The sequence below is a fragment of the Dama dama genome, chromosome 12 (assembly GCF_033118175.1).
Source record: "Dama dama isolate Ldn47 chromosome 12, ASM3311817v1, whole genome shotgun sequence".
NCBI classification, from domain to species: domain Eukaryota; kingdom Metazoa; phylum Chordata; class Mammalia; order Artiodactyla; family Cervidae; genus Dama; species Dama dama.
This window is the reverse complement of record NC_083692.1, coordinates 36,599,290-36,614,473: the sequence shown is the minus strand read 5'-3', so window position 1 is coordinate 36,614,473 and position 15,184 is coordinate 36,599,290.

The following is a 15,184-nucleotide window of genomic DNA, read 5'->3' as shown; positions in this document are numbered from 1 at the left end:
ATACAACTAAGTACCTTTTGATTAATCAAATGATTGACACGTGATATGTGACTACATTCTATGACTTGAGCATCTAATCTCCAAAGTATTTACAAATAAATAGACTTGACACAAATAAACTTAGTTACACAAGTGTGTGAAAAGTATAACCTAATTTAATAACATAAATATCACTAACATACATATCTTCTATCCTCTTCCCAAACCTCAGGGAAAAACCTTAGCCTGAATCCTTGACACCCTATCTCATCATCTCTTTCCAAGTTAGATGACTGTTCTCTATTCTGCAATGGCCTTCAGGTCTTTTTTCAGCCCTCACCTTCCATCAACATCACATTCTAATAGCCATCCTCCTTAACTATCATTATAAATCTACTTCCCCTTCTTTTCTGAGCCAATAAACTTTCCATTTTCTTCTCTGTTCAGTTGAAGTGCCTATCAACTACCAACCCTAATTTATCAGCTTTTTTCTTCTCCCCACAGCTTCTGCTTTGTGTTAGTCAACCTCCTTCTTAGTCCTATTGAACTTTCCTCTAACCATTCATACATAGTGCTTCCTTCAGACCTCTTCTACAATAATTTACCCAGTCTCACTTCTCAAATCAAAGGCCAAAAATTCCTCTTCCTCCACAAAGTCCTCCAGAGTTAAATACAAAAGGAGATAATGCTTTTCCCTCACTCTGATAATCTACTCAAACATCTATTCACCCAAAACCAGGAGCAATTCATCTAAATATTGGTTCTTTTAGGCTTACCACTTCATTCTCACACCATTGCTTATTTGTTGTACTCTACATCTGTCCTGTTTCGAAATTATCTGAGGAGACTATAATCTTAGACAGTTGGCATCTGAAGCATCATTTCTTCACCAGTACCTCATAATTCTATAAGACACAAAGTCATCCTCAGAGATTAATATTTCTTTCTGCCAACTTCTTAGTAGGAACTTGGGGTGTAGATATGATGGTAGACTTTATAGAAAGAAGAGATGGCATGCGGTAATGTTTGAATATACTGAATATGCCTGATTATAAGGCAAAATTTCCCCTCAAATCTCTTATGAAAGAGTCACCTTATATGGAATATTTGCCAAGTATCATATAATGGGGATGCTTTCTCAATTACTTTATTCTAAACAACAAATGCCACTGGATGGAGACTCATTAGACTGAAACAGGCTCAATCAGTGTTAGCTTTAGAAGTCTGCAGAAGTCATCTGATATGAACAGTATTTTAAAAAGAAAAAATTACCACAGATTTAGTCATTATTCCTGGATGTTTGACAATTCTGCATGTTGGCTCTCAAGTTAATGAGACTTTCAAGATTCACTTAAGTGGTTCTATTGTAGGGACCACAGGGTGATTTTTTTAAAAATCCCAATACTATGCAAATGGGTACATGTGGCTGGAATAAAATTTGCAGTACTGTATTTCACATTCAGATTCAAAACATGAAATCAAAATGATGGCAACAGACTCTAGGAAACTATACTAGGTGATTTGAAAAAATAGCTCTACTGGTGATAAAGGCTCTGTTACATCTTGACTGTCACCAAGGTTCATGTGAAGAGTTCAAATAAAAATTATGTCACATATGAACTCAAAAAGTTGGTTCTCAAATAATGTACCTTTACATATAAGATGTGATTGTAAATATATATGTGAGATTGTTATTAAGTCAAATATCATAAGTAAACATCTAATAAGTAATAAATTAATTAATAAGTAAATATCATAAGTAAGAAGAATATCCATTATATGAATCAAAAGGCTTATTTATTTGGAGATTACATCATGAAAAGAATAGTATCTCATCATATATTGAGGCTGGCCTTAATCGGGTGTCATGGGGTGCATGAGTGTGTATAATGTAGGTGAAGGTAGATTTGGATGGACAGACAACTGGCTGAGGGACTGGCTCAGGAAAAAAGAAGAATGATAGGTTTTCTTACCATTTCACAGCAAGGTCACTAGTGTGTCTGGTACTAAGAAAGACTGGGACACTCCGGTCTGGAGGACAAGAATGAATTCACTTTAGCTCATTTTATTCTATTCCCAGAACTGCCAGTGCTCACGGAATATCATTCATTGACATTTAGGATGTGCCATGAGGCTATTTACTGCAGCATCTTTCTCATTTGTTACATAACACAAAAGAATGGAATCTGAAAAAGAGAAGAGGTGGAGACATGTTCAGCCTAAAATAATGGTGTGTGCTCCACCTTTAACCTTCTCTGTCAATTCTCCTAGGTATTTGTTTAAACCCACTGTTGGACTTTTTCTAGCTAAAAAGGCCTCCTTTTGTTGAGCGATTTCAATGTATAGTCACATTTTGAATGGTTGCCAGCTAAAATTCTTGCATTAGGCTCCATGGCTGTCTGTTCCACCAAGACAAATAAGAACTGGCCCATCCCCTCATTGGAGCGCATTGTTCATGGTGCTGAGCAGTGATTTTCCATATCAGACTGTCTTTGCATTCACCCCAGGAGGAAGGGTGAGCCTGGTTTATAGAGTTCTCATTTCTCACAAAGCAGCAACATCTGGAGGGCTGAGCAGTTTGTTGGCAGGTCCAGCCCGAAGGAATTCAGCTACGGTTCCGATTGGCTCTTATCAGTAGGTGTCACTAAAGACAGCTTCAGAGACAGAAAAATAAATAGGCCAATTAAACAATGCCAAGAACAGACTATTTTATGGCCATCTCTCCTCTTTTTATTGTTATTCCAACTGCAGAAGTTTCAAGATTTCAAATTATCCTCTGGCTTCTTTTTTTTTTTTCCCTGCTGCTAATGAATATTTTTCCATTTTCCAAGTGCCTTCCTTCAGAGAGTGGGACATTTAATTAATAAATTTAGTTTTTTGTGCCTGATGTAGTGGATTAGCAAAATGAAAGCAGATGAAGGAGATTAACTCTAACACTTTATTACAATGAAGCCACAGCCGCTGTCTTATTGAACACAGGCTGATGTATGCTTCACCAGCTCCTTTCTCTCTGTGATATGAAATACTCAGCACACGGAAAGAGCAAGATAGCTCAGCCCACCCCAACCACGTCTGTGTGTCCCCAAAGGACACAAGCACGGGAACTCTGGTGCGAGACCACACATTTCTGAGCGGGTCAGCAGGGGAACTCCCAGGCCTCTTTCCTGGAGAGGGGCCAGACTTGCTCACAGTGGCCACCAAGCTCACTGGCTTCACTGGTGACTGAGGCTTTCCCACCTGCAAAGAGATAAGCCCAGTGGGGATCTCAAAATTTGATCTCTAAATCCAAGCAACATCACATATATGGAGAGAGAACAATTTTCTGATATTTGAGTTAGCAGATACCTCATACATATTCATCCATAGTTAGATGAGAAAAAGAAGTTGGGTTATATTGAAATGGATGAAATTTATTTGCAAAATGGACTGTGAACAATACCAGAGCCAGAAAAAAGTCTAGCACATTGTGCCGAGTAGGTACACAGACAATGATGGTTAAATGAATTAGCTATCTTCTAACTAGAACATCAGTAAACTGTTCTAACAGGTCTTATATATGACTTCTGCCACCCTTATGTACACTAAACTTGCATACACTTTGGTGGCTGTGTTCATTCTTTCTGGGTTCAGGAACCTTCCAACTACATAAGGTTGGTAGACTCTTAGTTTGAAGACCAATCCAGCTGACTTTTAATTCCAAATTACTTACAATAATACTGGAGTGGGTTGTCATGCCCTTCTCCAAAAAATAAATAATAGCTAATAATAAATAATAACAGCGGTCACTTACTGAGTACTTTGTGCCAGACTAAGTTCTATATGTTATTTCATGTAATCCCACCATAATCTTACAAGATAGATATGATTATTATCCCTGTTTCATATGAAAAACCTGGGACCTAACCTCTTTAGGTTACTTGCTTAAGGGGACACAGAAAATTGTAGAATCAAGTTTAAAGCAGGTTTGTCTGACGCAAACCTGTTCTCTTAATCAAATACTTCACAGCCCTCTCTTCTAACATGGAATTACTATTAGTAAATCTTAATAAAGGGAATGGAGGGTATTCTTGGGAGAGGGAAAAATGAAGCATAAAAGAAAATGAGTGAAGGTTAAATCTACACTGTCGGATTTATTACTAGGATGTTGGTGTTTAATATATGCTGGGCAAAAAGAAAAAAGGTATTGCATGTTTCCATGGCTGGGAATTATTTATATTCATAGCACTGTCATCTAGTCTCCAAGCTCAACAATGAATGACTAGTGGTCCTAATTTTTACCATGAACATTCTTCCCTGGCATCTTTCTGCAATTTTAGACTCCCAAGCCCAACTTACATGATGTCATTTTCATTTACAGGATATAATTGCTAATTATACGGGCCATAAATTCACATTCTTATAGAATGATCTCCAAGAAAAATGGTTCGGTGAATTGAAAGTTACACACCAGAACTAGAACCCACTGGCCAGGTTGCTCCCACATCCACAGTTCCTCTGTATAGAACACACTGTGACCTCTACAAGAATGTCAAATCCAACCTTGCACTCCTATTTCAGATTAAAAATTTCAAACCTAAAGGTATATAAACTCATCTTTAAAAAACTTACAAAGGTATTACTTACATATTTTAACAGATTTCATTATGTTAACAGATGTCATTATGTTTCATTGTGTTCAATTCAGGATCCTTCACTCCAGAAGGAGCCACAGAAGCCATGGAAAGAGGATAATCTAGCATAGGCAAACGGCAAAGTGCTACAAGATGGTGCCAGAGTGTAGAAGAAAAACATGTAGGTGCTTTACAGTCACACAGATCTGGATTCAAACCCAGAACCCATCTCTCAATAGCTGTGTGAACTTCAAGTCTTTTTGAGAATTGAATGAGATATGTATGTGAAGCAACTAGCACCATGCCTGCTACAAAGTAAGTATCAAAAATATGAGTTAACTCTTAAAAGCATTTCTAGTACCTATTTCTTTTGATTACTTTCTATTATATTTGAAAGTTTGTATTTCCAGAAACTCACTTTCCAAAATGATAGATATGCATACTTTAATATCAAAAGAAAAGAAATACTTGATTTTAAAAGAAATTGATAAAAATCAATGACTTTGCAGAAAGGCATTTAATTGTGATCAACTATTAAACAACCATCCAAAAAGGCAGAGCCTCAAATAACTCATGAGAAATGGCGGAGCTCAGGCCTCCACTTCCTAGTAGACTACCTTCTGTCATAATTCTCTATATGTGGTAACTAACATAAAATACATCTATTTAAATACTTGCATTTAAAATGCATTTTTGAGCAGTCACACAAAAATTATGAATCTACATGAAGCTGCAAAGTTGTACCAATCTTCTGTCTTCCCAGTTGCATGGTCTGAACAACATAGATTATTATTGCTTACCTACTACAGGCTGTAAGTGGTCCTAAACACTAGGCAAGTAGCTTCTTTAGTTGATAAGACTTGAAACTCACCTATAAGAGTAATCTGTGCCTATAGTAAAAACCAATAATTTGTAAAAAGAATTAATACTATGTTAGAAATCAAGATGTTCCCAGATGAAAGAAAACCAAGAGAATCTGTTGCCAGGACACCTAACATAAGTTAATGACTGAAGAAAGTTTTCTGAACTGGAAGGAAATGATAAAAATAAGAACCTACAACATTAAGAAGGAAGAAAGAATAGAGTAAGCAAAAATATGGGTAAATATAATAAACTTTTCATCTTGAGTTTTCTAAGTCATGTTCAATAATGACAGCAAAAATTACAACACGGACTGATGTGGTTCTAAATATATTAGGAGTAAATACTTAAGACAATTCTATTATTGATATAAATAGAGTGAAAGGAGGTAACGTTTCTGTACAGCTGATGTCAACAGCAGTAGGCTTTGATGATAAGTTATGCATATAACTTATAAACTACATAGCTATAACTTCACAAACCTTAAAACTTTTAGGGAAAAAAAATAGGAAAAATCTTCAGAACATAGCCCCAGGCAAAGCATTCCTACACTTGACATTAAAAGCATAACCTGTGAAAGGAAAAATAGATAAACTGGACTTCATCAAAAATAAAATTTTTTGCTCTGCTGGAGACCCTGTTAAGAGAAGGAAAAGACAAGCTATAAACTGGGATGAAATATTTGTAAATCATTTATCCAACAAAGGATTAGTGTCTAGAAAATATAAAGAACTCTCGAAACTCAACAGTTAAAAAAAAGTCCAGTTACAAAGTGGGCAAATGATATTAACAATGAGAATATACAGATGGCAAATGAGAAAATAAAAAGACATTCAACTTCATTAGCCATTAGGGAAATTCACACTAAAACCACAATGAGATATCACTACACATATATCAGAATAGCTAATATAAGAAAGAATGACAACACCTAACACAGACAGGCTATATAACTCAATGTTACTGCTGACGGGAAAGGACAGTGGTACAGCCACTTTGGAAAACAGTCTGGCAGTTTCTTATAAAGCTAAACATGCAACTACCATATGACTTGGAAGTTATACTCCTGACTATTTATCCCCAAAAAACAAAAGCTATGCTCACACACACACCTGTACACAAATGTTCATAGCAGCTTAGTCACAAAAAACTGGAAACAACTCAGATGTCTTTCACCTGGTGAATGACTAGACAAACTATGGTATAGCTATACCATGGAATATTGTTGTTCAGTCTCTTAGTCACTAAGTCGCTAAGTGTTCAGCTCTTTTGTGACCCCATGGACTGTAGCCTGCCAGGCTCCTCTGTCCATGAAACTTTCCAGGCACGAATACTGGAGTGGGTTGCCATTCCCTTCTCCAGGGGATCTTCTCAAGCCAGGGATTGAACCCACATGCCCAGCATTGGCAGGCAGATTCTTGATCACTGAGCCACCAAGGAAACCCACCAAAGAATACTACTCACCAATAAAAAAGAACAAACTACTAATATATGAAAATAACTTGACTCAATGTCCAGAAAATTATGCTCAGTGGAAAAAAAAGCTAATCCCCCCAAAATTATGTATTGTGTGTTTATTTATATAACAGTTTCAAAATGACAAAATTAGTAGCCTAGGACAGCACAGCAATAGGCAAGGAGCATCCTGATCAGTCCATCACCTTCCAGTGTCTCCAGGGCTAGATCTTCACTGCAGCCCTTTCTCTGGATGCAAAGCAAAACACAGGCACCTCTGCCTGACACACATTCCTCATATTTCCTGGTATATAAGGTCCCCTGAAGGTCCAGGTAGGGCCTTCTGGGCTGCTTAGTTGGAGCAATGACTGAGAGTTCCTATTGCTCCTCATCCTCACCAGCATTTGGTATTATCAGTGTTCTGGACGTTGGCCATTCCTACAGAAGCTTATGGATCAGCCCCTCCTGCCAGGAAGCCTGCACAAACCTCTAGACCAGCCTCACCCACCAGAGGGCAGACACCAGAAGCAAGGAAACTACAGTTCTTCAGGCTGCAGAATTGAGTCTCCAAACACAGGTCAGAAACTATCCTGGGACCAGCTGGTCCCTGGCCATTAGGTGATGAGAAGAGAGTACACTACTGGGACACACAGGACATCCCCTAAGAGGGTCACTTCTCCAAGGTCGAGAAGCATAACTAAGTTACTACATGTAGAAAATTACAAATAGAAATTTAAACAATTTGGGACAGCAAAGGAATATGTTCCAGATGAAGGCACAAAATAAAATCTCAGAAGTGAAATGGAGATAGGCAATCAACCTGAGAAATAGTTGAGTAATGATCATAAAAAGGATTCAAGAACTTGGGGAAAGAATGGATGCACACAGTAAGAAGTTATAAGAAGTTTTAGCCAAGAGTTAGAAAACATAAAGAACAACCAAATAGAGTTGAATAATACAATAGCTGAAATGAAAAATACACTAGAAAGATCAACAGCAGAATAAATGAGGCAAAAGAATGAACCGGTGGGCTGGAAGACAGAGTGGTGGAAATCATTGCCACAGACCAGAATAAAGAATGAAAAGAAATGAAGGCCATTTAAGAGACCTCTGAGACAACATCAAACACACCAACATTCACGTTATAGGGGTCATGAAAGAAGAGGGAAAGAAAAGGCCTGAGAAATTCTCTAAATAGATAATACCTGAAAACTTCTCTAACATGGAAAAGAAAGGAATCACTCATTCAGGAAGCACAGAGGTCCATATAGAATAAACTCAAGGAGGAACATACTGAAACACATAGTAACCAAACTGACAAAACTTAAACACAGAGAAAAAATACTAAAAGCAACAAGGGAGAAACAACAAATAGCATATAAGGGAATCCCCATAAGACTATCAGCTAATTTTTTCAGCAGAAACTCTGCAAGCCACAAGGGAGTGGCACAATATATTTAAAGTGATGAAAGGGGAAAACCTACAACCAAGAATATTCTACCCAGCAAGACTCTTGTTCAGATTTGACAGAGAAATCAAAAGCTTTACAGACAAACAAAAGCTTTACAGACAAACAAAAGCTAAGAGAATTCTGCACCACCAAACAAGCTTCCCTGGTGACTCAGTTGGTAAAGAATCCACCTGCAACGCAGGAGAACCCCTGGATTGGGAAGATCCCCTGGAGAAGGAAATGGCAACACACTCCAGTATTCTTGCCTGGGAAATCTCATGGACAGAGGAGTCTGGCGGGCTACAGTCCTTGGGGTCTCAAGAGTCCGACACAATGTAGTGACTAAACCACCAAACAAGTTAAGTGAACTTTTCTAAGTGGAAAAGAAAAGGCCACAATTAGAAACAAGAAAAATCACAAATGGAAAAACTCACCAGTAAAGGCAAACATACAATAAAAGTAGAAAATCATCCACATACAAATATCATATCAAAACCAGTAATCATAAGAGGACAAAAGTACAAGTGCAGGATATTTGAAATACATTTGAAATTAAGAGATCAGCATTTGAAAAGGAAAAAAAAAACACAACTGTAGAAATCAATTCATGGTTGCCAGTAGTTAAGGAGGAAGCTGAGGTGGGAGGATAGATTATAGGTATAAAAGGCAAAATGAGGGATTTTCATAATGATAGAAATATTCCACATCTTGATTGTATTAATGTATAATCCTGGTTATGATAGTGTACTACAATTGTTTTGCAAGATGTCTCTATCAGAGAAGTGTACAGGGGCTTTCTCTGCATTATTATTTATAACTACTTGTGACTACAATTATTTCAAAATAAAAACTTTAATTAAAAAACTAGCCTCAGTTATTCTTCCATATTTATATGGGATTTAATAGGGAATCACTATATATTAAAGGTTATTGGGAAGAGAGGAGGAGAAAGAAGAAGGAAGGAAGGAACAAAGGGAGGAAGGAAGGAAAGGAGGGAAGTAAGGAGGAAAGTAAGGAAGAAGGGAGGGAGGGAGGAAGGAAAGGAGTGGGGAGGGGAGGAGAGAGGACAGAGACAGGAGACAGAAAAGATAAAGAATAGAAATAGACCTTGCAAAAGATCACCTAGCCATTCTTCAGAATAGTCTGGGGCAAACAGACAGGAAGAACTGCTAGGAGGGTTCTAGAATATGAAATATGGTATCTTTGATAACAGAGGACATGTCTCCCTTCTCAATAAAAGGCATGGTCTTACTCACTGTAAGAATTCCTCTTGGCATGGAGTCCCTCAAGAATTCCTCTTGGCATGAAGTCCCTGGAGTGTCCAAGAAAAATTGATGGCCCACAGGCACAATTTTGCAAATTTAGAAGTTAAAATGAAATCTCCTATCTGTTCCAGCACATGTGTGTCCTTGCAACATGATATTTATGATGTGAATTGGGCTGATTAAATCCATTTTAGGGTTCAGGGATTTGCACAATCTAAATATCCTTGTTCTCAGGGAATGAAGAGCTTCATGTTTCCTTTGCATATTTAGTCTCACTGACATCAATAGGAAGCTGTTAGTGATAAGGAGAACTTGGCACTGGGGCATGGAGGTGGGGGGTTTAGCTGTGCACAGTTCAGTGTCATCTGGAATATGGGACTCCTCAGCCATGACTTCATGAAGCCTCTTTATAAGCCCCTACCTGAGATTTTCACAAACAGATGGTATATATGAGAAAGTTTGACATGAGATGTTTCCCAAATTTAGTAAACACGAAAATGAGGTATGCTAAAGATAGGATAAACCTCATCATGGAATCTGGGGCAAGGCAACATTCCTAAAAAAGAACAGGCAAATGAACCAGTGAATTAGACTTGATGCTGAAACCTAATATTAACTCATAACCAAACTTTGTAAAGTAAAACACAATAGAAAAAAATATCATCCTTCTATAAATTCAGTTCTGGTAGACCCTATATCACATAATGGCAAGAATCTAGTACTCAAAAAACAAACTGATCTTTTAAAAAGAAAAGTCCATGCAGTACATTATCTTCACTCTGAGCAACTCCCACTGGACTGGTTTTGAATACTCTACAGACCTAGCAAATCTTTGGGTAAGAACTCTCCAACGAAGTTGGACTTGTCAGACTGCTTACTCTTTATTAATATCAGACTGGAATTACAGCATCAGGCCAAATAATGATGTAAAACCTGAAAGGAGGAATGCTGCTAATTGCCAAATTTGTTACGGAATTATCACATTTTCTGTTTCAGTGCTAAGCTCTGGGAGATTCACCGAATGAAGGCTCTAATGAAACTGTAGATCAATGTCAGACACAAAGGTTGAGGTAGAAAATATTCAGAAAGCAAACATGTAAACTTGGGTATTAGACCCTTCAAAATAGACATCTTGGAGGGTGACAATCAATATAAACATGTTGGGCATAATAATAAGCCAACTTCTGTATATAAACTCAAAGGTGTAACAGATATAAGGATGGCAAAATATCTGGTTCTTCTCTGAAGATTTAGGCAAGTCATTTATTAAGATTCATTTCCATCTTGACCTTCAACCTGTCACTGCTTCCTTTCTGCCTTTCATGTTCTCTCACCTTGATGCAAGTCAAAATATTCTCTTGCTACATTGCTGACATTTTATTTTAGATAATTGTATAGTTTAACTTTGCTCACCACCATGCTTAACATATGGAAGCAATTAATTCATTTTCTTTGCCATCATTAGGAGAAGAATCCTAGATATTTTAAATGCAACTTCATCATAGATTTCCCTTAACTAATTACATAATATCTAACCCATTTTCTTGAAAATAAAACTTGCTAGTTAAGAAATAAAGAACAGCATTGCTCAGAATAAACTCTGCATGCCACACTGTAATTTAAACTGTACTGTTATGTATGGTGAAGGACTGAAAGTTTAGAGTTACTCCCCTTGGCAAACATTTTTTTTAAGGATTGCTTAAATAAGCAGTACAGAAACCAGATGTCATTTGGTAAGAGTATCTGAATGACCAAAAATTTGCTGTCTGGGTATTTTTTTCCTTTATAAAAACAAGAAAAATTCTTTGGATTTATATCATATTTAGCAGCTGTGAAACAGTGCAAACATCTGTTTGTACCTATGGGGAGCTGACCCGTGGGGTCTTCATCTCTTAATCACCAAGCATCAGGCCAGTCTCACATGAACAGTTTACTGTTTTCTTTGCCATTGCCTCCCGCACTTCAAAGTTTTCTTATGCTCATGTTCTATTGGCAGAATGGAGGAACTAATCCATTCATTATAAGACCAGATGATTAGAATTTTTTGAGACATGATCACAGCATTCCCTCCACCCGGCCTGTGCCCAGAAACACATGCACATTTGCCTCGAAATTCATTTTGGAGTGTCTACACTTACTCCAAATAATGCAAGATTTATGAGCCTCAAGCAAGATTATAGTAGCACATATACTAGCCTGCACCAGGCCTGCAGTCACCATTTGGGGTCACAGTCTTTAACAAGTCATTTAAAAATCATTTTTTCTCTTTTTTATAAGCATAAAAACATTATATTAGCTTTTATTTGGAGATTTTTTTCTTAGAATATTGCTACATTTTTTAAAAGAGTGATAATAACAACAACAACAGAAGAAAAAAAAAGCCTTACCACACTTGCTCACCCAGGGAATATCAGTTTCTAAAGGCCAACATTTTTACTGCACTTTATAAATAGGGAAAGTACGCTGAATTGGAATCGACGCTTGCCAGGTCAAATCAGCTGCTTTATTTATATATTCTTTTTTTATATGTAAAGTCTGCCAAATAAAGCATTCCTATTGAAAAAGAAGTAGGAATCAGCCTCATTTTTATATATTAAAAAATATTAATTAAAGCAGTCTCATTACAACAACTTTCAGTACACAGAAGATGTATTCCATACAACAGTGTTATTTCCGAGGATGACCCATCAAAAAAATGGTCTATTATTGGTAGGGTGATAATAAATTCTCTGTAACTGACTCTTGATCAATGAATGCCTCTGGAGGCTGCGATTCCTGTAACTAACATTCTCTACACTGTGTGCTATTTGCACTGCACTTTGGAAACAAAAGATGAGGCCATGTTATAGCTTTACTCTCACCATGTGGAAATTATACTTTGTTGATTTCTCTTTTGCAAACATTCCAACTGTCCCCACAGGGTGTGGTGGGAGGAGGATGTACCCAACAACTTAAAGCTGTAGGAAGATCCATGAACTTCAAGAAAGACACTAAGGTAAAAACCACATGCACCACCCCTCCCGTTATATCCTGCTGGGTTCAAAGCACTTCTGGTAACTCAATGACACTCTAAAGGAAGACTAGACCTTGAATTTGTCTCATCTTTATAAGCAGGATGGTCTAATGTACATGTTCGGAATCTGGGATCCATAAAACAGACTAACTCCCAAGGTACCAATAGGTGTTCCTGGGAAAAGAGGTTCCATGGTCAATTTAATTTGGGAAATACTCATAGAATGCCCCCTTTTTTGGATAAAGTCAAGGCCTATTAGCAAATTAAAGACTCTGAGAACTACTGCAGTAAAGGCATCTTATATTGTTATTTGTAAAAATATAAGGGAAAAATGAAGACATAAAAAGGTGTAACAATAATAAAACAAATTCTTGCACTCACCTAGAAGTTTAAGAAAGAAATACTACAAATATAATGGAAGCCTCTATGTGTCTTTCCCCTTATCATATCCCTTCCATCTCTCAGAAATAACAAAATTCCAAATATAGATAGCTTCTATGCATTTATCAACATCTTTATTTTATTTCTATATATTGAGTATACAGAAATAAATGGGTAGTTCTGTTTCTCATACCACTTCTCTAAAAGTGGTATATTTCTTCCCAGGTGGCTCAGCAGTAAAGAATCCTCCTGCGATGCAGGAGACATTGGTTCAATCCCTGGGTTGAGAAGATCCCCAGGAGAAGGAAATGGCAACCCACTCCAGTATTCTTGCCTGGGAAATCCCATGGACAGAGAAGCCTGGCTGCCTACAGTCCATGGGGTCGCAAAAGAGCCGGACATGACTGAGTGACTAAAACAGCAATAAAGGCGGTATAATAGTCTAGGCATTATTCTTTTGGGAGAGAGTAATATATTTTATGAGACTTTAACACATGGAACTCTAATTTATTTTTACTGCTAAATAATATTTAATTATGAATATATACAATTATTCATCCTGTTGAACATTTAGACCATTTCCTTTTTTTCCCTGCAATTACAAATAGTATTGGTATTGGTGTATGAATAGGCAGAGTAACCAAGTGAACAAAACAGAGAGGCCAGAAACAGATTCACATATATGTAGAAATTTCACACATGATGGAAATAATTCCTGAAGATCAGTTTTCAAGTGGTGCAGGGACAATTATTCACTCATCTGGAAAAAAATGAAATCCTAATCTCACACCATATTCCCAGTTCCAGATATATTATCTGTTCTAGGTATATTATAGACAAAAATATTGAAAAAAAAAAAACCTCTGAATTTCTAGCAGAAAATATATGAGGATATATTAGAGTGGGAAAAAAATCCCTAAAACCAAACCTTAAAAGCTAAAATGATGAAAAAATACTAATATTAATCTACAGTTTAATTCAAAACTTCTATTCATCAAAAAATGTTGTAACAAAGTAAAAAGATAAGGCCCAAGTTGAGAAGATAGTTATAAAACATATAACCAATAAAGAATTAGGATCCAAAATGCATGAAAAAAATACTCTAAATTTTATTGAAACCAGCATTTAAAAAAAAAATCATTTGCCCTTTACTTAAAGGAACACATATTGACATTTATAAACTCCAATAAACAATTTTTTAAAAAAGATTTCCGGGTACAATTTGGGAAAAATTTCTATTTTGGCAAAAGCCTCAAACTTGGAAAAGACCTTAGCTCAGGTCTCTACTCAGTTCTTTATTCCTCATCAATGTGATACTAGACAAAAGATTTACCACTCTGGGCCTTGGTCTTTTATCTATAATGTGGAAATTAGCTCTATCCTTAGTGTGCAAAACTAAATATCATAGAAATCTGGAAACTGAACTAACAGGTACAGCTTGAGTGACCTGTAAGTATCTTTCAGTGACCTCTTAGCAAACATTTAACCTCACCAGCAGTGCTAAGGAATACTTTGTGGGCCAACAGTGGTAAGGAATACTTTGTGGGGTTGAGTAGAAAAATAATCAATTCTGATAAATTCTGTCTGAAAGATTTTCTATTTTTATATAAATGTATCCTTGTGGTACTGATTCTCTTTCTCACTACCAAATACTACCATTGCAGATAGCAAATAAAAGGATAAACCACCCCTTAGGCTGGAACTTAACAAGACTATGTCTCACATTTTAACTATTCATTTCCTGACATCTACATGTAGGCAACATACATATGACCACAAAAAAAAAAAAAAAAAAAAAATCATGAGAAATAAGCTGCATGAGAGTTTGAAACATATAAAAAAAAAACAGTAAAAACAATTTTAACAATATTTGCAAGTCAAAAGTACTCCCAATTAACTGGGGGAAAAATAATTTCAAATGAGATTAATCTAATACCATTTTATTCTTGATGATTAACCCCACCATACCTGGAGACACTATTCTCTCTTAACCAGGATCTGCACAGTTATTCCTCTTCAAGAAAGAGATTACAAATGCTTATGTGGAGAATTATTTTTGCATAAAACATGAAAAATGAATCTTTCTTTGCATATTAAATTATTTTTAAAATGGAAAGACATATGCTCTGATACCAAAGTAGAAAAGGAAATATGAAGAAACTGCTTATAG